The sequence below is a fragment of the Syngnathus leptorhynchus genome, chromosome 3 (assembly GCF_054491065.1).
Source record: "Syngnathus leptorhynchus isolate UIUO chromosome 3, UIUO_Slep, whole genome shotgun sequence".
NCBI classification, from domain to species: domain Eukaryota; kingdom Metazoa; phylum Chordata; class Actinopteri; order Syngnathiformes; family Syngnathidae; genus Syngnathus; species Syngnathus leptorhynchus.
This window is the reverse complement of record NC_141197.1, coordinates 14,271,725-14,297,186: the sequence shown is the minus strand read 5'-3', so window position 1 is coordinate 14,297,186 and position 25,462 is coordinate 14,271,725. Positions and strand designations below refer to the sequence as shown.

Sequence of the window (25,462 nt, the reverse complement as noted above, 5' to 3'; positions counted from 1 at the left end):
TATTGTGATACTAAATATAAATCTAAGAGAACTGGACGGTGTATTTATTTGACCAAACTACACAACTTTGTCTTAGTACAAACGTCCATTCTTCCTTATGGTTCAACACATTTTCAAGCCAATAATGACTTAAATGTCTAAAATAACAAAATAAGTTCAAAAGTAATGGATGACATGAGGGGAAAAGAGAAAAGAGAGCAGGAGGAGGTACAGAGGGGATTTGGGGAGAGGGAAAGAGTGCGGAGGGAAGACGAGGTAGGTGAGCAGGGTCAGACGACGGGAGGAAGCTAAGGTTTTTATTTCCTGGCGAGGTGGGACCTCGCATTTACCCCTGAGGTCATTGGTCATTGGCAGGGTCGCTTGAGAGCAGCGAGGGGAGGGGGGGTATGTCTCAATCGTGAAGAAGGGAGAATATCTTTGCAGCAAACAAGATGACGAGACAAGTAATGGGAAGAAGATGGGGAGAGAAAGAAGTGGGAGACCTAGTTTCACTCGGGAGGGGAAAGGTTGGAGGAGGTTGAAGGAGTGATAGTCCTCAAGGGAGGATATATGAAATACACCAACATAACCCCATAAAGACTAAATTGAATCATTCCACTTTAAAATGAACCACCCTTGACTCATATTGCACAAAATATATTGAGGTACACATCAAATCATCTTTCATTGGAGAGATGCTCACCTCTAAATACGTACATACACATTGAATATTGTTAAAGTGGCTAAAAAAAATACTTTTTAGGAATAAAATCTGCTGAGTTTTTTATGACCTACTACTACTGTATGTAATTATCATTTGGAGGTGGTGAACAATCTTTTTCATCTCGCCAAGACAGTGTGTATAATTCAAATTTAAGCTTCCAACTTTGTGGTAATAGTCTGAGAAGGGTCCTGAAAGGCAGAACATGAAAGTCCAGAGGAAAATTCCCATTTCTTCACAGTTCTAGTGTCATTCGTATCATGACTCAAACGTGTATGGCTCTGATATCTAAGACCCACGTTTCTATTTTGTTCTTAAGACGGCCAGTCACACGTCCCAGTACGTTACTGGACATCTGTAAGACAGAAGATGATTCAGTCAGCTAAAAATATGAATGGCCTTTCAGCTCCGCCAACCACATGGATTAACAACTCTTGCAGCTTTTCCACTGGGCTCAAACTCTGCGGCAGCATTGGCGCTGACCCACACTGGTGGAGAGACATCGCGTATGAAAGTGGTCAAATGTGATCCATCGTTTGAAATTCTGCTAAAGACCAGAAAGATAAAAGTGTACTATTTGCAGTGGAAAATGTGCATGCCCTTTTTTGGGGGGGATGTTGCTCATCGTTATTGGTGTGACAATACAATAATGGATCACGACGAAGTATGAATCTAGCGAGTGATGAGAAATTCCATGTAAAGGCTTATCTATCTTTAGTAATTCCATGAAAAGAGCGCTGAGGGGCAAAACATGCTGTCCCCCTTGCTAATGAAGCTTTCAGCCCTGTGCCACATCCCTACAATGACAGCTGGCAGGGGAGGGGCAGGAACTACATGCCATGAAATAAGAGGGGGGAAAAATTGATTAGCAATTTTCATTTGCTGCAAGCTAAACAAAGGAGCTCTGCCGGCGGAAACTCTCTTGACGTTGTCGGGACAGGAAAGTGATCTTTTGAGACCTCAAGGCATCTATTGTTTAGTTAGAGAGGATGTTGGGGGTGTTGGGGAAGGGCAATGGGGATTGGAAATGGGAAGGCTGAGGTGAGAAACTTGTGGGGCAAGCAGTAGAGATGTTAGGGGTAAAAGGGAAAAGAGTGACACGCTGCCAGGTGAGGTTAAAGACTGGTAGGAGTAAAAGAAACAAGCCTCATTGGCGAAATTAAAGCACGGGTGGGTGGTTCAACTTTTTATAATGACAAGTTTTCATGCAAAAACTGAATATTCACATTCAAATAAACAGTAGTTTAGTAGATAGAGAAGAGATATTAAAAGTAGACTTTACTGCTAAAGTTTATGTTATAGCGATGTGTTGGAAAGCAACCTTTGCTTAAGATAACAAACAAGAAATAACATTATAAGTAGGCCAATTAGGACTAACGTGGACTGTATTTTTTATCCTTTCAGAAAAATGACTACTGCAATTTACTGAGAGGTAACCGTCTCCATATATAACCAATTATTTGTATTATAGCGCCCCAATGTGGCCAAAGTATGCACATCAGAAGGAGCAGCACAATGTATATTTAAGTGAAGCAAAAAACATGGCGAAATCTGTGATGTTGCTTGAGCTTTGAACTGGCTCTGCCCATGTGTGCATTCTTATCAACAGCAATACCAATATAAATTTATATATATATATATGCATACCGTCATCATGCTGTGCAAAGTATAATGAGGGAAATAAGACACCCTAATTCATGCAAAACAAATAGAAAACTAGCAGCTGTTAAGTGAGTGAGAGGAGGGGGGGAGGGGGGAAATCAACTTTTAAGCAAAACACTAAAGAATTCTAAATTTAATTTTCTGCAAGATTAAACACAATAATGACTAGCTTTATAAAAACCCATAACTAATGGCTTCCAATGAGCTAATCTATAAGCATTGATCTGCTGGGTATCTCACAGACTTGCGGTGCAAAGTGGATAAATGAAAGAGAAAAAGGGGGAGGGATGAATGAGGGGAAAGGAGGATGGGTAAGAAATTACAAAACACACACAACTACATTGAGGGAACAATTTTTTTTTTTCGAACAAAGTTTGGCTTGTAAATGCTCATACAGAGTAACAAATACGATAGACAGCAAAGCAAACGTACGGTTTTATTATTGCCTTGTTTTGATACTGAAATCAGCATAAACTTTTGGAATTAACGGGTCATATTTTCTTGCTTCTGGCTGATACTGTATCAGATCGATTATTGGTATCGGACTACTCTAGGCTGCAATGTCTGAATCAAATCGAAAGTGAAAATGTAGGCTGTGGATCTGGAGGACTGGTCACCAGCCAAGTGCAGAAACACGTAAATTCCCAAACCCTAAAAGAAAAATGACTTATCCTCTTAAGGCGTGTTCTAATCCTGTAGCAGCTGTTTCGTTTTATGCAAAGAAAGAAGAAACCCCACAACATAGTTGAAGAGAATGCAAGGGCGATTTGCAAACTAGCAATATTTTATCTGTTTTATCCTGCACTTGACAACTTTTTTGAGGCTCACTGATGAAGAGCCGAAAGTGGTGGCACATAAGGAGAAGGAAGAGCAGGAGGGATGGAGTGAAATGAAACAATCCTCATTTGAGAATGGACAGAATCTTAAAACCAGAGAGGGTTTCTTGCGTTAATCCCTAGGGATTAACTTTCTAAATACTCCTATTCAAGACAATTAATTCATGCATATATCACTCGCCGGCTCTTTTCATGTCATTTAAGATGATGGAGGGCGACTCTGTGGGGAGGTCGGATATGTATATGGGCATTAATGCACGCGGCAATTTCACTCTGGGATCACGCGGCTACGTAAACCGTGACGCAGCATATGCACACACACGCTGATGTATACATTGAGATCCTAAAGAGCAAATGAGGCTGCAAGTGTGACCACCGAAAAGGGCAGGGGGGGCTCTAAAAAGTTGACTGACGTATTCTGACAGCTGAATACTAATCATGAGATCAACCTCTGGCTAAATCTACAGGATCTCACTGGGGCTTCTGGCTGGGAGAAGCATAAAAAGGATTAGTAGTAAATACAGCAGGCTTAAGGAGAACAGAGAGACAGCAGTGGACAGTCTCAACAACTTCAAACTAAAGGTTGAGAGTCGGAACCAACAGAGACGTGAATCACAATTAACAAATGAATCTTCCAAAGCTGATTTGGCTTTTTAATCATAACCATTCCGATGTTGCCAACTGTTTGGTCACTAAGTCAAAGCAGGACATTTTTAGAGGACCTCAGTCAGTCAGCTTGTGGACAAAACTACAATAATAATAAAAACGAGGTCGCTATAAGTTTGACAATACATTGTACAGTCTCACACATTGGCCGACAAAGCTCACAAACGAACCAGTGACACGCTTAAATTATTGAGTGTCTGACCTCAATTGGTTGGCTGGAGCAGGCTCAAGCGCACTGAGCTGACCTAGGCCACTACGATACAGCGCAGTCAAAACATGCTCACCCTGCAGACACGGGTTTATAAAGTCTAAAAATAAACCGTGGCATCGTAGAGTCACGATGTAAATTCATAAATAAGTGCAACTGATTGGACACCTGAATAAATATAGCCACAGACATGCTATCTATGCACACATGCTATAATTTGATCTGTAAACATATTTGCTGAGTCGGCGGTCGTGCTTGTCCCGCCACGAATGATCAAACAAACTGGACACACGATTCCCACAAGGCCTCATATGACACGATGCAACATGGGGATTTTTTAGATGGGGTGTGATGGCATCCGCATTCCCACTGGCCCAACATCAGAGTCCATGTGAAAGGAGAGAAAGTTTGGTTTGGCTGCCAAATGTCATGATGTCAGCCATTTGGCACTGCATGTGGTAATCTTCCGCTGTAATGACACTTAAAACGCTTTCAGAAATATGAGTAAGACTTTGGCTCCTACTATAGATGTTCATGAGTGTAACCCAACTAGTGCTACGGCATGCTGCGTGGATTATGTCGGATGATGTTACGAATAGTTCAGTGTGACAAGTTTTTGGGCAAACCTCATCCGGTTCAGACACGTCCCTTCAACCACAAGCCCAATGGATTCTCTCTTGTTTTATACATTAGCTTTAGAAACAATTAAAAGTGATTTTTAACTGATGTGTCAATAAAAAGTACCAATATGCTTTTTTTTTTCCAAATATGTGTTCTAGTCATTTAGATGATAATCCACAAAGGCAAAAATGCTTTTAAGATAATGATGTGCCTTGTGATTTTTAGCCACATTCAAAGTTGACTTTATTTCATTTACCAAAAATAGGATTCCTCAATTAACTAGACTGGGCATATCGTCACCATCACAAAACTTTTATCATAGAGGCATTTGTGAGATCTTGTGATCTCATAGATAAAGACAGAAACAAGGACAAATGTTTGTGTGACCATTTGGACAAACTGTACCACTCGTGGGATGTTGCACTTTAGATATTCCAGTACGTGAACATTTTAATCTTGAATGGGTTTTTTTTTCCCCCACAGTCCTTGTGATTGCTGCAAATGTAGTGCTTAATCTTTTGAAACATTTTCTACAGTCGATTGACATTTGAATTTTTGGAGCAATGGCTCTGTGTTGTTTTTGCCCACTTTTGTTGTTTTTAAATCTGTCACAACCTTTAACATCTCACACTGGCAGAGATGTAGCCAAACACAGTGTCACCAGTTTGGCAGGTCAGACCACGAGTAGGAAAACACACAAACTCACAAGAACACACACACGTCTTGTAGCGATGCATGTTACTCACTCCGTCCTCCGGCTCTCTTCAAAGAGTTGCGGTGCAGTTCTCAAGGACGCTGCTGTCTCACATCTCTCGTCACTCTGGCAGAATTTGTCCCTCCCACACTCTCATTTTCATTCTCATTGCCGTCCTGCTCTCCGGTCCCGGATAGCAGCTGAGAAGCAGCGCTCATTCTGGAACGCCATGGGGCAAGGCTTCGCTCTTTCCTCAAGTGTCTGCTAGTACGAGAAGGAGGAAGTGAGACACTGAGAGGGAGGGAGAAAAAAAAAAAGGAAAGGAGGCGCTGGACCAACTGACCACATGGATGTGCCACTCCAGGACAGCTACCCTCTGAAGAAAGCGGGACAAAGTCTCTGCAAGGAAAGAACAAGCGGTTTTAGTGGAGAAGCTTTCTACAAAAATGTACATCTTGTAGAAAATACATTACCAGTTAATCTTGGTTGAGAAAGAAGTTTAACATGAGTAACTTATTATTATGCATCAGAAACCAGATTTGTTGTAAATTCAGAAAATTCACTCACACAATCATTTATTTCACCTGAAATTAGAAAATGAAACCCATCTTTATCATTGAGGTTTTTCTTTCAAAACAAAAACCTGATGTTTGAACTGGGGTGCGTCGACTTTTTATATACAATCAAACTAAAAGGACAAAGGTGTTTTTTCTTTCTTTCTTTGTGGAGACTGAAAGGTTACATTGAATCATAACTGGCATGTGCTCAAAAAACTATAATACATAGTTTACAAAGTCAAGGTTTCAATCACCGCAAAAAACTGCCTGTCAGCGTTTCTTTAGGGCAACGTCCAGCTCCAATATGATTGGCTGCTTGGAGAGATCACTAAACGAGGGGCATTTTTGAAGTTATTAATGAGAGGCCAGATGCTTTTTTTTCCCCCTGTCCTTTCAGCATTTACACACACACAGTAGAGGAAGTTCCATGTTTTACATTTTCAAAGGATCACTGCTGTCTAGCATTCCTAAGATATCACAGTGTGCAATTTTCACTTGCCATCAATTCACACGAACTGAACTATTTTTAGAACAGGCCCACGAGCCCACTGACGTGATCTTAAGGGCTGACCTGTTGCTTATGGTGTCCTCTGCAGTTTAGCACAATGTTGTAGCCTTCAATGCAAATACTCTCGCCTTGCCACGGGGCCAAAGGGAAGCCATGCTTATGCATTTATAAAGAAGCAACAATTGATTTTGCTGTGGGAAATGCAACACATCAGCACTGGCTTAACACTCTCGGGATCAATCGGCGTACTTTTACAGAGACATCACCACTGAGTGTTTTTTTTTTTTCCCCCTCACACAGTGATAATAGTCTTCACATACAACTTAAGTCAGTCCTGAGCCAAGTATGGCTCTCTGACCAGCAGTCTTTAGGAAGACATTTATCTTATTTTGAAAGTAGTCATTTTATTTTGATGTTGTACCGTATGTGGGCAGTACACGTGTGGACAACCTTCCAACATTGTTGTACTAAATTTAGCGATTTTTCCAACCCCTCGAGTGGCCACTTTTCAAAAAGTTTAATATTTATATTCTGTAATTATAACAACATATACCATATACATCCATCTCCCATACACAGATGAAAACAAAACAATATAATACTAAATACAAACATACTGTAAATACATTCAATCAAGAAGGAACTCAATTGAGGTTGGCACATTGGCATGGTGCACGACAACCAGTCCAGTTTCTCACCTGGCCCCTTTGAAAAATTAAATGCCCTCCCTTGACGTTAACAGCTGCTTACTGAGTTGCCAAATACCTCTGAAGGTCGTACACATGGATGACAAAAAAAAAAAAAAAAAAAACTTGCACAAAAAATGCATTGATAGTAAACTAGCAAAATAAACGACTTTAAATGATTAATTTGCACAATTTTTCCTTTGGTATTTTAAGTCTTTTTTTCTGATATTATTCCAAAAGACGTGATAGCTTCAACAAATATGAGTAAGGAAAAATAACAAAAACAAATTCAAGTGTTCAGTTGTTATCCAAGTTCAAGTAATCGTGCGACATTCCATTTGTATGAATGACGGTTCTTGGAATAAGTATAAAAATGTGATGTCGCTAATAAACAAACTATAAAGACAAAAAGAAGAGCTCACAGAGGAAAGAGGCTAAAAGTGAGAGTGCGGAGCAGGTAAAGATGGTGGAGGGCAAGGACAGGGGTGTAGGGTGTAAGTCACTCCTGTCCCCATCACCCAGTCCTAATTTACCCGGAACAATCAATCACATGAGGAGGCAGACACTGATAGAGGACTAGCGTGCAACGGGATCCACCTCACACACATCCACACGCACGCATACACCGGGAGACTGAGGCTTGGAATGCAACAGGATCTGTCCGCGCACACACACTTTTTTTGCTGACTTGAGGAAATAAAGTTTGCAGCTCATATCTGTAGCCTCCACGCTGACTTCTAGCAACTAGGCTGTAGTGTGGACCAAAGTCACCTCCAGTCTGTGAGGTCCACGGCATGAGGTCAGAGCCCACGGGAGATGCTGCACACGGAAAACTCAGCTGCGCAATATAATATTAGGACAGACACACTGTCACAAAAATAACGCGATAACAAATATCGAGACAGCAAATGATACCTGTAAGGAAATATAACCTGATTAAAGAATTATATCCATGTCAACACTGAAGCTGAACTTTGGCAGTGACTTATTACAACAGAGACCAACACTGTGAATCTTCAACTCGTTTTCTTATGACTAATTTGACTTAAGACTAATTGAAGTAGTGCTTCATTTATCCAGTAAAACATCCTAAAGCGCCGCTCTGTTTGTGCGTTGTCTCCATTATTTATTAGAAAAGGATGTCACATTTAATTTAAGCCCAGAACAATATTAATGAAAATGGAGCACGGGGCAGGTTAGCAGACAAAATAAAATTAATATTGCTTGTAAATAAACAACTTTTACAGTAAAAGTCAAAGTTGGGCAAGAGGATATTTGTTTTTTCGATTCAATATAGGTTCCCTGTTAATCGATTAATCGATGAATAAAGCCCATTTACCTTGAATGTTACAAGGTTTTGATGTGACAGAGACGTGTAATTCAAAGTCATGTTTACCTCAGCACTGTACGAGTCATTGAGGTTGTAAATTGATGTAAATCTTGCCTTAATTTTGTTCCAGGTTTGCCAATCTCATGCCATTAAACGTATAGCCTGCGTAGCACTTCCATTGATTAACAAAACGACAACAGCGTCAATGTGTCACAATGTGCACTTGAGGTCAGGGACTTATTGCCTAATTTCAACTCGTTCCCCTCCCTCCCGTTGTCTCATCCATTCGCTCATTCCGCCCTCCCCCCCCCCCCTTTCTAAATAGATATTGAAGTTTTTCTATTTAGGGCAGAAGGCGTTTAACTTCGTGAAAGGCAGGCAGAGGGCCATCCATCTCGCTATCCACCTCCTGACATCTTTAAATGCTATCGACACACACGGCGAGCATTAACATGCAAAACTGCGCCGCGTGTTTGATTCGATTAGCTCATTGCACGCATTTTGTCGTGCCTTGGTGACGACATTTTGGCTGCGCTCAGACATTTTCACTTTGTGACGTTTTAGGTTAAGAGCTAGTAAAAATCAGATTTTTTTCGTGAGGACGTGTGTACTGTATTCTGGGTTTTCTGAATGTGACATACAGAATGAATAAATGTTCGATAAGCAATCACATTCTTTTTGAAAGATAAGAATTTTAGTATTTGGACTGGAACAAAATATGTTTTCTAATGTTTTCAGTTGCCTTCACTTCAATTTAAAAAAAAGTTTTCAAAATGGAAAAAAAAGTGCCACATGAAGAAATAGACAAAACCACAACTTTTACAAAATGTGGCATTTAGGAAGAACATGTTTTAAATTGAACATTTTTAAATTCACTTAATTGTGCTCGACCTCTTCAGATTATGCAGGTGTACCTAATATGGTGTCTTGTGGGTGTATTGCCACTGACACAATACGCACGAGTCAAAGCATTATCGGCTTGTGCCAGCAGAGTTCTGTATCTTTGCTGCCACCTAATGCACCTCTCACACACACTCGCATTGCTTTTGTCTCCAGGTCAAGTCTGGGACTTTAAAAAAGGAAGAATTGCAGCGCCATTGTCATACTGCTTAGAATGATCATAAGAGATTTTTCTGATAAGCTAATTTAATAAAATTTGCTTCCCTTCTTTCTGTCATTCTATTTTTTCTCATCAATCTAATCACTTCTCACACATGGACACTGTCAGTGGCCGCTTCAGCACAACATCATGCTATTCTTGCACGCAGGCCCCCGTGCAGACTTGCCTAACACACGTGCACAGCCGCTTACACACGTCTCCAATGCTTTTCATTTTAGTGATGGTTCACTTTAATAATTATGAAAATTAAATCAAATGTAATCAGCGGATTAATGCGAGCGATGAGATAATTCAGCCGCATGGTAATGAGATCAGGGTGGATCATGTATAAATCTCCAGCAAAACGCTGTGAACGAGGCAGGCTGGAAGCTCCCCGGCCCCACGAGATGGGATGTAAAGTCAAGTCACCCTCGTGTCTCGCAAATTAATGCTTAGATCGCTTTCATGCTCTGACAGTAATATTTTGGAGACATATTCCCATCGAGGCAAGCTTGGTTAGTTAGCCTACCTAGGAGTGTTTTACGATAAGATATGCTAACAGATTTGCATGACCTAAGTATTTTATGTATAAAATGTAATCGTTCTTTACAAATATACATCATCACGGGTGGTGTATATAATTTATGATAATAAATCTTTCAAACATTCGAAGTGATTCTAGGTGCTGCTGTTTTGGTTAGCAACATCATTTAATGAGCTCTACAATTGAGAATTTGTTTTACAACGGTTCACGATGATGATCATAGGATTTTTATAAGTTTAAAGATCCAGAACCGCATCCCAAGCCTATCCTTGACCTTTTTTTTTTTTTTTTTGTCACACATTCACACCGTCATATGCAGGAATCGAACTCGCGGTGTCGGCACACAATACAGGCAGTATACTCTTACACCATCAGCGACTCTCGCCATCCTTGTTCTTTTTTCATTCCTTCCTTTTATGCCAAAGCTTGTCTTTCCCTTCACTCAGATGGTTCTCCTCGTCCGTCGTCCTTAATCACAGAGTGTGGTGGAATTGATAACCTTCCATTACCATATGTTGCTCCGTGATTAATGTTCTCAGGTCATCCTCGTTGTTTCTCATTCATAGCTCATGTCATGGCCCATAAACGAATACCTAAAAGAGATCCGCAAGATGATTCCCACTCCAAGAGGGCACCGTGAGTGCCGACGCTCGGCGTTAATCTTGAAGTCTTAAAGAGGGCTGTTAAGAGTACTGTAAGAAAGTAAAAAGAAGACACGAGACGAGAGAAAGGGGACTTCTTTCTTTAAGACTGAATGAAATATTTCGTTCCATTTTGTCTGGCCGAGCAGGTGTCAGCGTTCTGCCAAATGGAGTTATTAAGGACATAAATCTGAAGCAAGCGCTGATTTGTTGCATCCATCACCGCATGTATATTAGCTACCCTCATTCTGTTATGAATCTGCTGATAACAAGCGTCAAATTTTGTGCAAGAGATCCACAAGTTCCCAATGCAACACTATTTCCTTCATAATTAAAACATTTTTTGAGAGCCAAGGAACTGTCTTCCGAAATTCAGTCTGTAAGTAGTAACTGAAATAAAATACATTTGAATCAACCTCTAACCTAGAGCATAATGATGAGGTATGATGTCAACATAAAAAATGCTTGTTCAGGGTCAAGGGCATTTAGTTTATTTTCAGCATTGCTTAGGTTATCAGCTGACAGCTGTCAACACACTGAAACGCTCTCACCTCTTCCTCGGTGTCTGACAGGAAGTACAACAGTGAGCAAATAGCCCTCGCAGTCACTCAAAAGCTTGCATGCCAAAATTGGACATCTTGCTAATGTCGCTTGGTAGACATGAAGTGTAAACACGAAGGTTCAATGCTAATTATTCAGAGACGAGTTGACCTCAAAACAATTTTTCACTCACTTCATCCACCCATCCGTCCATTTTTGGCACTACTTATTTTTATTAGGGTCATGGATAAGCTGGAGGCTATCTGATTTAAGACCAGAGGAGGGACTCATCCTGAACTGGGTACCAGCCAATCACAGGACACAAACTGGATAAACAAACGGCCATTCGCAATGGTATCCACATGCAAAGAGAAGTCACTCTTCCAATATTCTCCTAAATAGTGTTATGTTTCATTTAGGTGGAATCGGGGTTGGATAGGGGTCAGATGCATACGTGTTTTGGGGTGCATGCGATGGTATTTAATTATTATTTTCCCTCCATTTTTCCACCAGGAGACCAGCCACAATCAAGAGGGACCACACAATAAATCAATTTACAATACACAGGTAGACAACAGAATTTTTGATTTTTGGAATGTCAATTCTTTTCAATATATTCACTGATTCAATGTCAAAAGGTGCAAAAATGTGTTGTCTTGTCTTTTTATCAGTTTATTGTTACGACTGTCTTCTCACCTGATGAGTGTAGACGTGCACGCATAGTGCAATAAATACATCGTGACAACACACTATCACTGGATTGTGAATGCATAATTGATAAGGCCGTAAATAAATTTGATGTTGTTACTCATATGCTTACACGTGTGAGTTCAGTATTGATTACCAGAAATTGTGTATTGTTGTTATAGTAAGATGTACGTTTAAAAAGTAGGAGGTTCGGGAAGTTAAAATAATTTACTTGGGTTGATCAGTTCCATGTATTTAAATGAGCGCCCTGTAAAGCAGGGCTAAAAAGCTGGGGCCGTATGAATATTTTGAAACAACGTGTGCTTTGTTTTGTTTGGTTAACTTTGCTGAAATTCCATGACAAATTACATTCCAGTTTTAATTTTAAGTGAGTGCGTATATTTCCCAACGGGCCTTCTTTCTTCCGCGGCTTCCCAGAGGACTTAAGTCGACTTCAATCACCAAAGACAATTGAGGTCTAATTAAGCCACTTCTAATTTAAATGTCGGTCTGGAATTTATAATAATATTAGCCTTTACTTACAAGGGGGCTACCATGAGACGAGACGCGGAGTGGGTGACTGATGAGACGAACGGCGAGAGAACACAACAAAGACCCGAGTGGGAATGCGCGTGGAAAAACAGCCACTGCAAAGAGGCAAGAATGAGAGGGAGGGAATATGAGAGAACGAGTCAAGTGTGCATAACAATGCGCGTCTATATTTAAATGGTGCAATCGAGTCGCTTGTTGAAACAGAAGCCTTTGACTGGACGGGATGTGCCAGTGAAGGGCCACGCATAAATTATGGTGGAGTTGAGATAATTTGTCGACAATTAGCCGAAACAGGCTACGGCGAGAAGCTGATTAGCATTTTGGCGCCAGAGCACCACAGGAATGGAGACGCTGGGGCTTTGAAACCGACATGAATTCAACATGGCTCGCACTGGCGTACCTTTCTTTTACCTTCATTTTCCTCGCTGTGTTTTAATATTTATGCAGAAGGTAAATATGAATATGAATGTGCTAGCAAACCAACTTGTTTCTGTGTCAATAACAAGATGAAAAATGAGAGCCGATGAACACGATCCCGGAGGGGAAAATATCGTGGGCACTTTTAGTTAAATTTCTTGGTTTTTTTTCTGTTAGCGGAGAGCCAGCACGTCAGAGACCAGAGTTTTGTTTTTCTTTAATATTTCCAGCATGGGTTTTGGTTCCACTGAGATTATTTTAATATGGTGTCTTGTTTTATTCAGATCACATGGTGAAAATATTTGTTCAGGTCTATTTTATTTAAATTGACATTCGGGAAGCAAAAGCTGAAAGAATAGCTGAAAATGCCTGTGTAGTTCATATAAGCCACATTTTAAGGATTCCTTTAAAGATGACGCGAGGTATCACTTTTTTTATTTGACATGAAAAAGTTGGCCACACTTCCTACGCTGCACACTCTTTATACCAAACATGATCGATGCAAATGATCTTTGAACGCCATCCAATGACTCGAGTCCAAGAGTCACGGGGGGGGGCCGTAAATTAACCTTTGTGTTGCCAAGTGCACAGTTGTAGCAGAAGGTGGGAAATTGCATGAGGATGAATGATCAGTGTATACAACTCATCCGCTAAGAATGCTTACAAAGGCATATGTGGAGACGACATAAATACGTGCAACTATCACAATTGTTAATGGATCAATTAATCGAGTCATTCATATTGTCTCGCCATATGCACTCATGGTCATATAAAATATAAAATACACAGCAAAACATAATATGGAAATGTTTCCAAAATCTCCAACACAACATTAATCAACAGCAAACTTCTGGAGCAAAACAATCGCAGCATGCATCTCTTCACCTTTTCTCGCTTCTCTTTGGACCGCAGGCGGCGTTTGAAGCTTTATTGTAGGCGCGGCTGTTTCATATCCGCCAGACGAACGCGTTTAATGTCGGAGGGGAAAAGGTACCATCTGAATAATTACGAGGGTGCCAATCTGCGAACGCAAATGACTGATACACGGCAACACACGTGTATTACACATACACATGGTTGCACTTGCAGGGAGGGCTACGTAAATATGACCTTGCAGTCCTAACTGAGATCAACTAATATGAACTATGTGCAAAGAGTGTCATAGAGAAGGGAAAGCCAGTGAAGGCATGAGAAAGGTCACAGCAAGATAACGCCATAGCTCAATCTACCTCGAGGCCCATTCTAACATGCATACAAACAAACACACACTGCTACTCACTCCTTTTATGTCACGGGTGTGGGACTATGTAGCAATTTGGTTTCACTTTAAATTTGCGTACTACTTTGTGTTGGTCGAGCTCATAATTTATCACAAAAATAATTTAAGATTGTCTTTGTTAAGTGGCAAAACATAAAAAGGGGTGTGAATACTTTTGCAAGGCACTGTGTGGTGTTTGGGCATACTTTTGACGATTTGTACTTTTATACCTGTAAAACATTGCTTAATTTTCAACGATTGTAAAACCCTTAGTAGGACAATTAAGTTTGGAGGAAAAGCAACTTTAAGGCTTAAGTACGCTGTAGAGCGTCAGACGGGAAGCATTTACGACCCCTAACTAGCTGTAAAACATCGGATGTGTCTTTCCAAACAACACGGGCGGCACCTTGTGTTTGTGTGTCACCCGCTTGCTGGTGCCTTTAATCAGGCTGACAGACAGACAATACAATACTCCCCGCCATTTACCTAAAAGGCTGCTCAGTCATCTGTCAGCTCTTTCACATAGTGATGCTTTGGTTCCCTCTTTCTCATTCGCTGAGTGTCAATTAATCTTTCTCCATCCACCCAGCTTGTGCTCCTCCTCTCTCGGGCTCGCTCACTCTTGCACACATCCAGTGGGCTCGTACTCGCTGTCCGCTTGCCAGCGTAGTTACGCTGACGGGCCGACAGACAGACCTTTAGGGTGACGCCTGTTTGCCTTGTGTTTTATGGCGTCGGTATTGTGAAGAAGGCATTAAGCATCTGCCGCCGTCATTAGTCGGCCAACACGCTCGGTTCATTATGAGGTTGGGATGACTGACGGAGGGGAAATTCAAATGCTTACATTGTGTTATTTATTTTTCTCGAGCATTTGATTACATTTTGGCATAATCACAGTGTGTTCCGATCTAAAGTTTGGGTCCATCTACCCCACTGTGTCAAAAGATCTCAAACCACTATTATCCTTCATAAGGAAGTACGAGTCCAACAAAAAAAACGTTTTATTTTAATTTTATTTTTAGAATGACTTTCTGCAGGCCATTAAAACTGTGTTATGAAATATATTGTGCATAAAACCTTTCAGAATGTTTAAAATGCTTTTATAATGGTGATTTTAATTTGTTGTGTGACAAAGCTTACAGCTTAATTAACTAGTACATAAATTAATTTTGCTGACTGAAATGGAAATGCGATTATAGTTTTTGTTCCAGCCAGACAAATACCACCACACATTTTCCTTTTAATAAAGAAAAAATAATGTGTGCCATTACATGACATAATAAAAATGAACTGGGGTTTCTGTAATTACTCTACATATTGAATTATTTGTGAGTTGGAAGTGTGATTTCAAGGGCGTGGCCTGAGGAGTGATATCAGGGGCTGGAGTCTGGTTGTGTGAGTAGTGGTCAACAGCAGCTTCTTGCAAGAGTTCTAATTTGGCATGTGTGAGCTTGATTCAATAAACGGCTTCATTAAAACTAAGAGGAGGATTTTTTTTAACCCAACAGGATTATTAAAAGTCAAAAGCTTCTTCCCTTTACCCAGAGTAAAAATATGTTAAGTCCATTATGTTTACACTGAGTGTCACAAGGAATGAATGCCGTCTAACCTTTAAACCTTTTACATCATTTTGTGACTCTGCAGCTTGAATGCAAAAGGAAGAAAATTTCAATTCTGCATCGCTGACACAAATCTCAAATGTCAAGGTGACTGGTTTATTCAAGACTCCTCTCCCAAGGAAGAGGTGCGGGTTTTTACAGTAAGTACATGCAGCTGTCCACTCACATGTTCTTGGAGATCCGTCTCGGCGCAAGTGTGCCTAATGTAACGCCCCGAGCCAAGCGCCCACTGGGACATGATGCGCAGACAGACTTATTCAACAACACAAATAAAAATCAATAAACAATCTGAAGTTTTTGCCCTTAACACTGCTTCTTACTTTAAGATGTGGTTTTTTTTTTTTTCAATGAATACATAACATGGATGGACCTCAACGGTGACGACAGGGGCCTGTCCCAGGTAGAGATTACATTGTGGGGGAGAAAAGTGGCTTTGTGTTAGGAGAGGGATGACTTATGCGTTTTCACAAGCTCCCTGTCATGCCTGGTAGTCAAATTAAGACACTATCATCGCTTGGTGTGTCTGATAATATGTACAAAGCAACAAATAATATTTTATATTTACCACTCTGAGAAAATATCGAACAAAAATAGCGGATAAATTGATGATTTCGATTTCTGTTGATTGTGCGTAATCGATTTAGTTGGGTAAAGCAACTGAGGCAAAATGGAGTTGATCAAGCCATCCATGCATTACAATATTGGCAATGAAATAGGAGTTCAGAACATTCAGCGTCCAATAGAAAGACAATTTTAGAGTTGCAGGTAACTGACATTTTACTTCAAACCACTTTTTCATTGTATAAAATAAAATGCTTCAACGATACAAATACATAAATATAAATGTTACTTGTAATTAAATAAAAATGAACAACTAACAAGACTAATATTTTATTGGTATAAATACATAAATATAAATGTTACTTATAATTAAAAAAAATGAAAAACTAACAACTAACTTTGTTGGCACTGCACTCGTTTTAGTTTTAACAGCCAATTTATTTCAGCCTCCGGTATGTATGCTTGTGAGTGTAATTGTGCGTGTGTAGCTCTATACGTGCTTATAAGGGGCTACTTTGCCAAGAGTGTTAATTAAAGGTCAGTTCAGGACAGATTCTCTTCTCCCCTTTTGATTCCACTACCAGGTCACCGGCAGGCTACCATGTGTGTGTGCTTATGTGTGTGTATGAGCGCAAAAGCCTCATAGGTCTAATGTGGCAGTGAGAGGTGAGGGCTGGTGGGTCTTCGGGCTACGAAAACCAGTAAGTCAACTCGGGGGGGGCTCATCATGGGTTTAGGCCTCTGGCTGGCCCGCCTCCCCGGGCAGCAAATTCTGCGCACACGCCCTAGAGGTTGTGAGGTCTTTAAGGCTAGTGTCACATCAAATAATGGCATACAGTCTTGTTTGTTTTTCCCCTATATGATTGCGCCATCACTGGGTCTTTACGGGTAACCCTTTACATTCTCTGTGCCCCCAGAAAGTCGTCACAAGTTGTATTGAACTTTTTTTTTTTAGATTCACGAGAGAACAAACCAAAATTACTTACTTCTAACCATTTAAATCTTGCTCATTTTTTAACCAAAATCCATATAACAAAGGCCAATAAGGTCTGTGTGAAAAATTAAAACCGGGGTACAGTTGAGTATAATGTTATTGCATTCAATTAATAAAGTATAGTAAAACACAACGCATTACAAGTGGAGACTTTGTGCTTGAAAAATTGGGCAAAATGGCATTTTGGTGTGTGTGTCCTTTGTGTGTACTTTTTCAGACATCTACCTTCACTCTGTCCATCAAGAGAAATCCAGCCCGTCTCAGCCATACCAGTTACCGGATGGAAGGGAGACCAAACAAACTAGATGACAACGGATACCTGCCTTACTTTTAGAAAGAGGGAGATAGTGGGAGAATAACAGGCAGAGGACAGGCAACTAGGAGGTCAAGAGACTCAAAAAGGGAAACATCAGGACAGAGAGGAAGGGAAAAGTGAGAGTGAGAGAAGGAGGCTCTGATAGAATGGAAAAATTTGCAGAGAATAGACTCGGGCGATATGATTCAACCACAAGAGTGGTGCACTGTTACACTGGCAATATATGGAACGTAATTGAGATATCACTTGTGACACTTGGTGCCACACGCTTGAAGGCAAGTGTGGAAATAAATTAATTGTATGCAAGAAAATCTCAGGGCGTCTGAAAAAAAAACACAAATAAAAATATTTTACAAACCTCAAAAAATCCTCAAACAAAGCTGATAAACCCATTAGAAAAATCTATGGAGGAGGATGAAAATGTATGGGGAAAAAAATCTAAAAAATAATCAGAAATTATACAAAGGTCAATCGAATAGCCTGGCACTGGGGGGGTCGAACCGTATTTCACAGGGGGCAAGTGGCCCTACGCTCTGCCAATCCTATAGAGACCATCAATTCATAATAATCATATCACTGTACCCTGCACATACATATTCATGACACCCTGTTCTGGATGTAGCAAAGTAGTCCCAGATCAAAACTAAATGTAACAAATAATGTTCTCTCTCGATTTGGCATTTTTATTGTTTGCATTGTGATAAGGCCCTTTATGTTAGCCTACGCAACCAAAACAATAGTATCAAAAAGTGCACTAAATTTGCCAATCAATGACATCTTCCTTTAGTCTGTCATCTGTTTGTCCATCATATTATTTGTATAGCAAGGTTCGTGTGCAAACACACACATTAGGTTTCTGGCCCTTGGCTCCCAGCATGTCCTTCACTCCCATTGAGACTGTTTTGGGCTTCTGCTGTTCTGGGTTTTCCGATGATGAGTTATTTGTGTGTCACATTTGTTCCCTGTTACGTTGAGGGGATGAAAGCTGAAGGAAGCCATTTGATTGAACTGTCACTAATCCCTTAACAACACGGGGGAACCAAGATTGGGTAGGACCATACCAAAGGGGGGGAGGCCATCGGCAGGTGGTTAGGACAGAAGATTGAATGGTTGCTGAGATGCAGCCACACACGGGTGAAGAATATTGGAAACAAATTACACCACAACATCGCAGATATGAAAATTGTCATTTTTTGGACTTGGGTTCCATGAGTGGAAACATTACTTAGTTCTTTCAAAAGTTTAAATGACTACTACTCTGTACTATAAACCTTGCATTTAATGTCCTCTGTTTAAATCTGAGGTCTGGGTGACTGGATGGTGTTGAGATAACGGATTCATTGTGCATGCCACAGATCCGGTGCAAACATTATTGAAATTCTACAGTTGCTATTCCGGCCACACCGGAGGCATTAACATGATGCACCAGGAAGTGCCCTTTCTATCTATTGAGGCTGCGTGCATGGGTCACATCACAGAGAGAGTTGTGGCTCCATCCATCATCTGGGTTATAGTTAGCCGCCTATGCTAATGCCTGACCCAATGAAAAGTTTACTGAGAGACACACAAGGACATTGGGGTGGACTCTTGTCATCAAAGAGACACACAAACACACTTACACATGCACACAAACACACACATATAGAGGGGCCTGTCATATTTCACAGTACACACTAGCATAAGGTGAGTTATGGCCATGTCACAACATCGAGGGAGTGTGTGTACACGCATGTGTGTGGTCATTTTTTTTTTTTACATGAGTATGTGTAGGTGCGTGTATAAATATACATAGTCCACTCTGTATACATTTAGTTATAAACACCCCCTCACTCCAATTTAACGTTGTCCACAATGTTTCCTGCATGTGTAAATGACAAAATGATTTATGGAAAAAATTCCCAAATAATGCCCTGGGATGGAAAAAGGGGTGGGGGTGGAATACCCATAACAGCATGGCCCAAAAAAAAAGATCTTAGACCAGCTCATGCAGGCAAGCACATAAATGAATATATTCCTCCATGCACACCCACAGAGACAGCGGCCCCCTCGTGTGAGATCCTTTCTGATAAAACAACTCTATAGATTTATGATCTGTAAACTAGATGATGGAAGGATGGGTGAGCAGAAGGACGGATTAATGAAAGAACGTATGCATCGGAGACGGCTGAAGGATGAAAGGACGGAAGGACAAACCGATGATCGGTACAGAGACAATGGAGGATGAAGAAGATGGCGATGACAGCAGCACTTTAAGAAAACACTTTTGAGGATTTATAGCCTTTAAAATGGACGGCAGACAAAAAGATGGATAGAAGTGTAGGATTTAAAGAATTACTTGGATGGACAATTGGCCTAGAGTCTCACTGCCATGTACATGACCAAATTGGAAACATCATGTTGAACTAGGTCAAAAATAATTTACTGTATTTCCTCTGTTGGATGTCATTAGGTTGTGCAAGTGTATCAAATGAAGTTCCCACTGAGTGTTTAACAAAAGGCGATACAAGAAGGAAATTGTCAAGAGAGTGACAGACTTCACAGAAGTTGTGAACTCCTTTTATTTGGTTTCCCCAGACACTATGTAAGAATGTAAGCGATACCGAAGTGGTCTTGGCTGCTTTGTGCGCAGTGATTCCTGGAGGAATTGTCAAAGCATGAAATAAGTTCAGCACTGGGAATTGTCTCATTCTGACTGTGTGTGCAGTTATTAATGGTGTTATCGCTCTGCGCTGGTAATTACGCCCTCGCAGGGAGCCGACTTTGACAGGACGAGACGAAGAGGAAGACATACTTTGATCTTCTGTGAACATGACGAGCTGAGCTCCGAGAAAGAAAATTTGCCTGTGGTCCGATGTATTGGTGTTCATTTTTGAGATTCCATGACATCCAAGGTGTGACAAACGTAACAAAGTTTTAAAATATATGGTGCAGCCAACTGTTTGGGAGTTTTTGTTATTTCAAATAATCTATCAGAGACCCGTTTCTTGCTTTGTTCTTTACCTCCACTTATTTATAATCCCCATTCTGTTGCCAATCTCCTGGCCTCCCCTCATGTTTTACGGTGCCTTTCAGTGTCATGTTGCCATGTGTGCCGTGGTGTAAATAGGTTGTGTTAAATGCTCTCATGTCCCCAGTGAGTGTTAACAGTGCACAGAGAGAAACTGATAATCTTTAAACGGGGCATCTGCTGGCATCTGCTTTATCTTTATTATTCCCCGGACACGGAGCCCGAAACTATACAAGCTGACACACACACACACACAGACAGCAGCGTGGGTAACGTATCAAAGGCACGCAGTTTGCATGCATGATGCGCAAAGCTCATTGTCATGTCAGGCAGATAGAGGCCGAAAAGAAAGCGTTTTGGGTTTAATGGTTTGTATAGACAAGACAAATTTAGGTTCATACTCAGCGTGATAGCTGGCCCAATTGGTCAAAAGAATAAAAAAATGAGAGAGAGGAGTGGGTTTGTCACATTTTTCTCTGGCCTCCTTTTGTAGAAGGCATTCTCATACTGAATTGTATTTTTTAAATTCCAGCACCATCATAGTAATTTTACTTCAAGAGTAGCAATGTTCATATTGTGGGTTGAAGAAGAAACCACATCTTCACACATGTTCTCATGCAGTGGAATCTCCAGAAGAAAGATTGAACCATAATGCCAGGCAAGACTTTAGCAAAACCTAAGCAAATTGGAATGTCATTGGTTGGCCCCCATTTTCAGTTATCATCGTTTCTGTAGCTGGATTTTTTTTTGAAACGCTATTCAATAAGTCAATGGTCTCATAGGATAATGAAAAAAAGAAAACTCAACTTCCAGCAAACAAGAGGTACCACTGCCTAGAATTGCAAAGTCCAACCACAATAACCAACGTACACATCTTGCAATGGAACGCATCTTGCCAATGAGGGAACAAGGAAAGGCGTGACCAGAAACAAAGGCAAACGAAGATTTCCGTAGGGAGGCCAAGCTCTGGCACACACCTGAGTCACAGCGACGCTATGAGTGTGTGTGTGTGTGTGTGTGTGTGTGTGTGTGTGTGTGTGTGTGTGTGTGTGTGTGTGTGTGCGCGTGCCTACATCCTTCTGTCTGATTGTCTGATTAATGAAGACATATCAGTGTGATAATCCTCTCTAATAAGCGCCAGTGGAGCAGCCCTCAACTGTTTGCTACAATGATATTACAGTGATTATAGCTCAGGAGTTTGCTATATTTTTCATCATTTTGAATTTTTGCATGTTTAAACGCCAATAGGTTATACGGGACATTGGAGGTGTGTGTGTCTTTTTATATGCACATGTGAGGATGTGATTCTTTAAAAGTATACCCAGATGCTGATACTGCTTTAATTAACATTTCAACAGCAGGGGGTTGTGCGTGCGTGCCTGCCTGCGTGCATGTGTGCATGTATGTGCGAATTGACAGCTGAACTACTGTTTAATGACCACTTAAACTGCCAGAGCTGAGTGGATCATTTAAAGACAGAAGATTACCTGCCAGCTAAATGAGCAAAAACACCATTAAACACATACACAAACACAAGCTAAATACTCAATTACTGTTTTCAGCTCAAGAACTAAGCTGTAAGTCAGTTGACTCTACAACAAGATCTCCAATGAATTGCGTGAGTACTTCTACATGCCAAGTAGAACTCAATCGACAATCAATGCCTCTTTCCACACTGACATGAATGGAAATGGCATTCATCTGTTCATTGACAGATTGTGCTAATTCTCTACCTTGACCACCAGGAAAACGAAGAGTTGCAAAACTAAATGATTCAGTTAGGTAACCTTATGTGGTTATTTTGAATACACAATGTGTCATTTTCTTTGTTTTATGTTAAAATTTGAATGTAAACTTTACCTAGGTTACCTTTATCTATTTGTTTACAAAAGTTGTTGTGTCGTAATTTTATGTATATAATGGCAATATGTGATTTGAATGGTATGAGATTATCATACTTTGATGATGCTTTGAAAAAACGTTACATTGAAATAGGATTGACGGGTGGAGTCTTGCTTCTGACAGACAACCTGAGAGTATTATTATAATGGCATTACTGATGGATCTTTATCTACATATCTGAGCGTATCCGAGTTCAGTAGGAAACGGCCTACTTCACGCTGGGTCCCTCAGCCCGATGCCATCTGTTCTGCCAGCACATGTACACAAACACACTTGCACACAAACGTGCGCACAAATGTATTAATCCATCACATTGGCACAACTGCAGGGAGGTGACACTTGAAACGCACACATACTCCTGAAGCGAGATACTCACACGCCAAATGTGCTTCCTTGGGATATGCACATGGACACAAACAAACATTAAGATACACAGATGCTGGATAAATCTAGACTCTCTAGTTCTGGGGGTTATCTTAAAAGAAACCAGCTGCGCTTAAGTCAACCTGGTATAGACAATAACGATAACACTACACATTCAGAACTAAATCAATTTAACCCTAAACCTATCAAGAGTTATTACAAGCAGCCTGACTACCCTGAGAACAGCCAAGAACATCTGAACTTTATTTGGGATTAATAAAAAGCAATTTAAATGGTGGTGGGTGTGCTGTCTCGTTTGTACATGAATCTGATTGGTTAATTCCAAACATAGCAACTCGCGTAATCACATTATGCCGATTTTATAACACATCCACTATAAATGCTAGCAACAGAGTCACACCCGGCCCAATCCTCCGTCTGTGTCACTTGCGACAAAGTCAAACATCACGTCGAGCCAGATGAAAATGTGACGGAAATAATTTCTCAAAAGATGATATATTGTAGGGCTTATCCGTCACCGCGGCCTCTCATTGTGACACAAATGCAGGAGACTGGGTATAAACTACGTGCCTGGGTATTCCGGCTATGCCCGGACTGCATATGACCAACATATACTCGCAGACACACGCGTGTACAATGTGTGCATCCATGTGGCGCAGCCCGGACGGTGTACGAGCAGCATATCTGTCAGTGTGTGACAGGTTGACAGCTCAGGCTCCCAGCACTTTGTCCACTATCATCACGTCAAAAAAGAAAAAAAATGCGCAAACACTCTCACACGCACACAGTTGAATGAAAATACAGAAAAAAAATAATCTGTCGACATATACAATTAGTTGCAATTGGTAGTTCTGAGTAGTAGAGTGGAAGCTGGAATGCGAGAGAATTTTGGGCTTGAGAATTGCACGAACAATGACCAAAGGTGAATGTAACTGCAGCAGTGCTACTGCTTTGCGGTAGTTTGTTCACACCACCTGCAACTATTGGGTGTTTTATAAATAACAGAAAATTGCCATGTCAATTTTTTATCGTGACACTTCTGTTAATTTATTACAAATGACCTCTGAATCAGAGTTACTTGTGTTTTGGTTTGAACTTCAATTCTGTAGTGCAGAATGACTGTTCTACCTTTTGTCAGAAATAATGAAGGTTGTCATATAAAATGATCTGTCATTGGTGTATTACAAATGTTATGTTTCAAAAGTAATTGTGGAGTTAAGTACTCGTACGGGTGTCGGTCTGAAAAGCCTGAAACATGAATAGTATAAACAGGGGGTCATGAAACACTAAATAAATAAATAAATAAATAAATAAATAAATAAATAAATATCAAACTGCCAAATAAATAAATAAATAAATAAACATCAAACTGCCAAATAAATAAGATTGTTTTAAAATATGTTTCTATAAAAGCTGACTAAATCTAGATGACAAAAACAACTCAACCTCGAATTCCTCTAATTCTTGAGAGCGTCGGTTTATCCCAGTTGATCAGACAGGTGCCATAAAACTGTTTGAAAGCTTTTAGACGTGTCACTGTGTACTGTCACTTTATTTCCTGTCACTCTCTTCTGAGCGTTGTTTGTCACAGTGGAGATGCAGTAAAAAATTTCCTCGGAAAACAACAATAATTCAAATTAATTAAGGATATCAGAATCGGTAGCCTATCGAAAAGCAGCAGGCGCGTTCATGAGTTTCTTACTGATTGACTGTTCAATGTCACTCCAAAGTTATCAGGCCTTGACTGACTTACAGGCTCATGGCAATGCTGAATATGAGGGCCAATGGTATTATCTCGCCATAATGGCTGCATTTAATGATACACACGCGCGCCTCAAGTCTCGTTTTTATTTCAGTTGATGGAGTTCTGCCGTTACAAAACCAAGCCAGGTCGGAGCAGATAATTTGACTCGTCGCCACAATCGCGGATCACTGCTCCAGCACATTTCATACAATTAAGGATTGTGGATTTGAAGCAGTCTAAACAATGGGCCCAAATTAAATTTTGACTCTGTGAAAAGCGCTGCGGCTGCGCTCCAAGTACAATCCAACAGAGAGAGAGAATACAGACGTCGTGTTTAACAGGATTGCCGCGCATACCCTCCGACAATAAGGCACCATTTCCCTTCTCTGATATTCTATTACTCGCCGTCGTCCTCTCTGTGAAGACTCAATGGCTCTTTGGTTGGAGTTCAACTCAACAGTTTTTCTATTGTCAAGCCACGACTGTAAAAATCTGTATTAAAAAATGTCAGTGAGCAGCTTTCAGAGTGAAGCCCGGAGCATATGAGGACCAAGACAAAGATAAATGAAGTATGACATAATTCAGCAACTAGAAGAATCCCTGAACTGATTATTTCCTAAGCAAGCATCTTATATCGTCTTGAGAATGTGACGTCTGCTCATCAAAAGTTGCAAAGGACACGACGAGTAGCCTTCCAATTCATTGTTGGCAACTTCCCAATCGAAAAGC

The 25,462-nt window shown here is 40.6% G+C and overlaps 1 protein-coding gene across 6 annotated transcripts in view; it reads right to left on the bottom strand.

Annotated features, from left to right (window-relative positions):
• The window catches only part of esrrga (estrogen-related receptor gamma a), a 139,721-nt gene that overhangs the window by 80,655 nt on the left and 33,604 nt on the right, over nucleotides 1–25,462 (bottom strand). For 5 of the 6 annotated variants that reach the window (XM_085907548.1, XM_085907544.1, XM_085907542.1 and 2 more), the window contains 2 exons: nucleotides 5,731–5,786; nucleotides 5,440–5,648 (listed from right to left, as the gene is read on the bottom strand). The gene's annotated coding sequence lies outside the window, so the exon portion shown is untranslated. Of the gene's footprint in view, nucleotides 1–5,439; nucleotides 5,652–5,730; nucleotides 5,787–25,462 lie in introns of all 6 variants that reach the window. The other variant, XM_085907547.1, reaches the window with a different exon arrangement.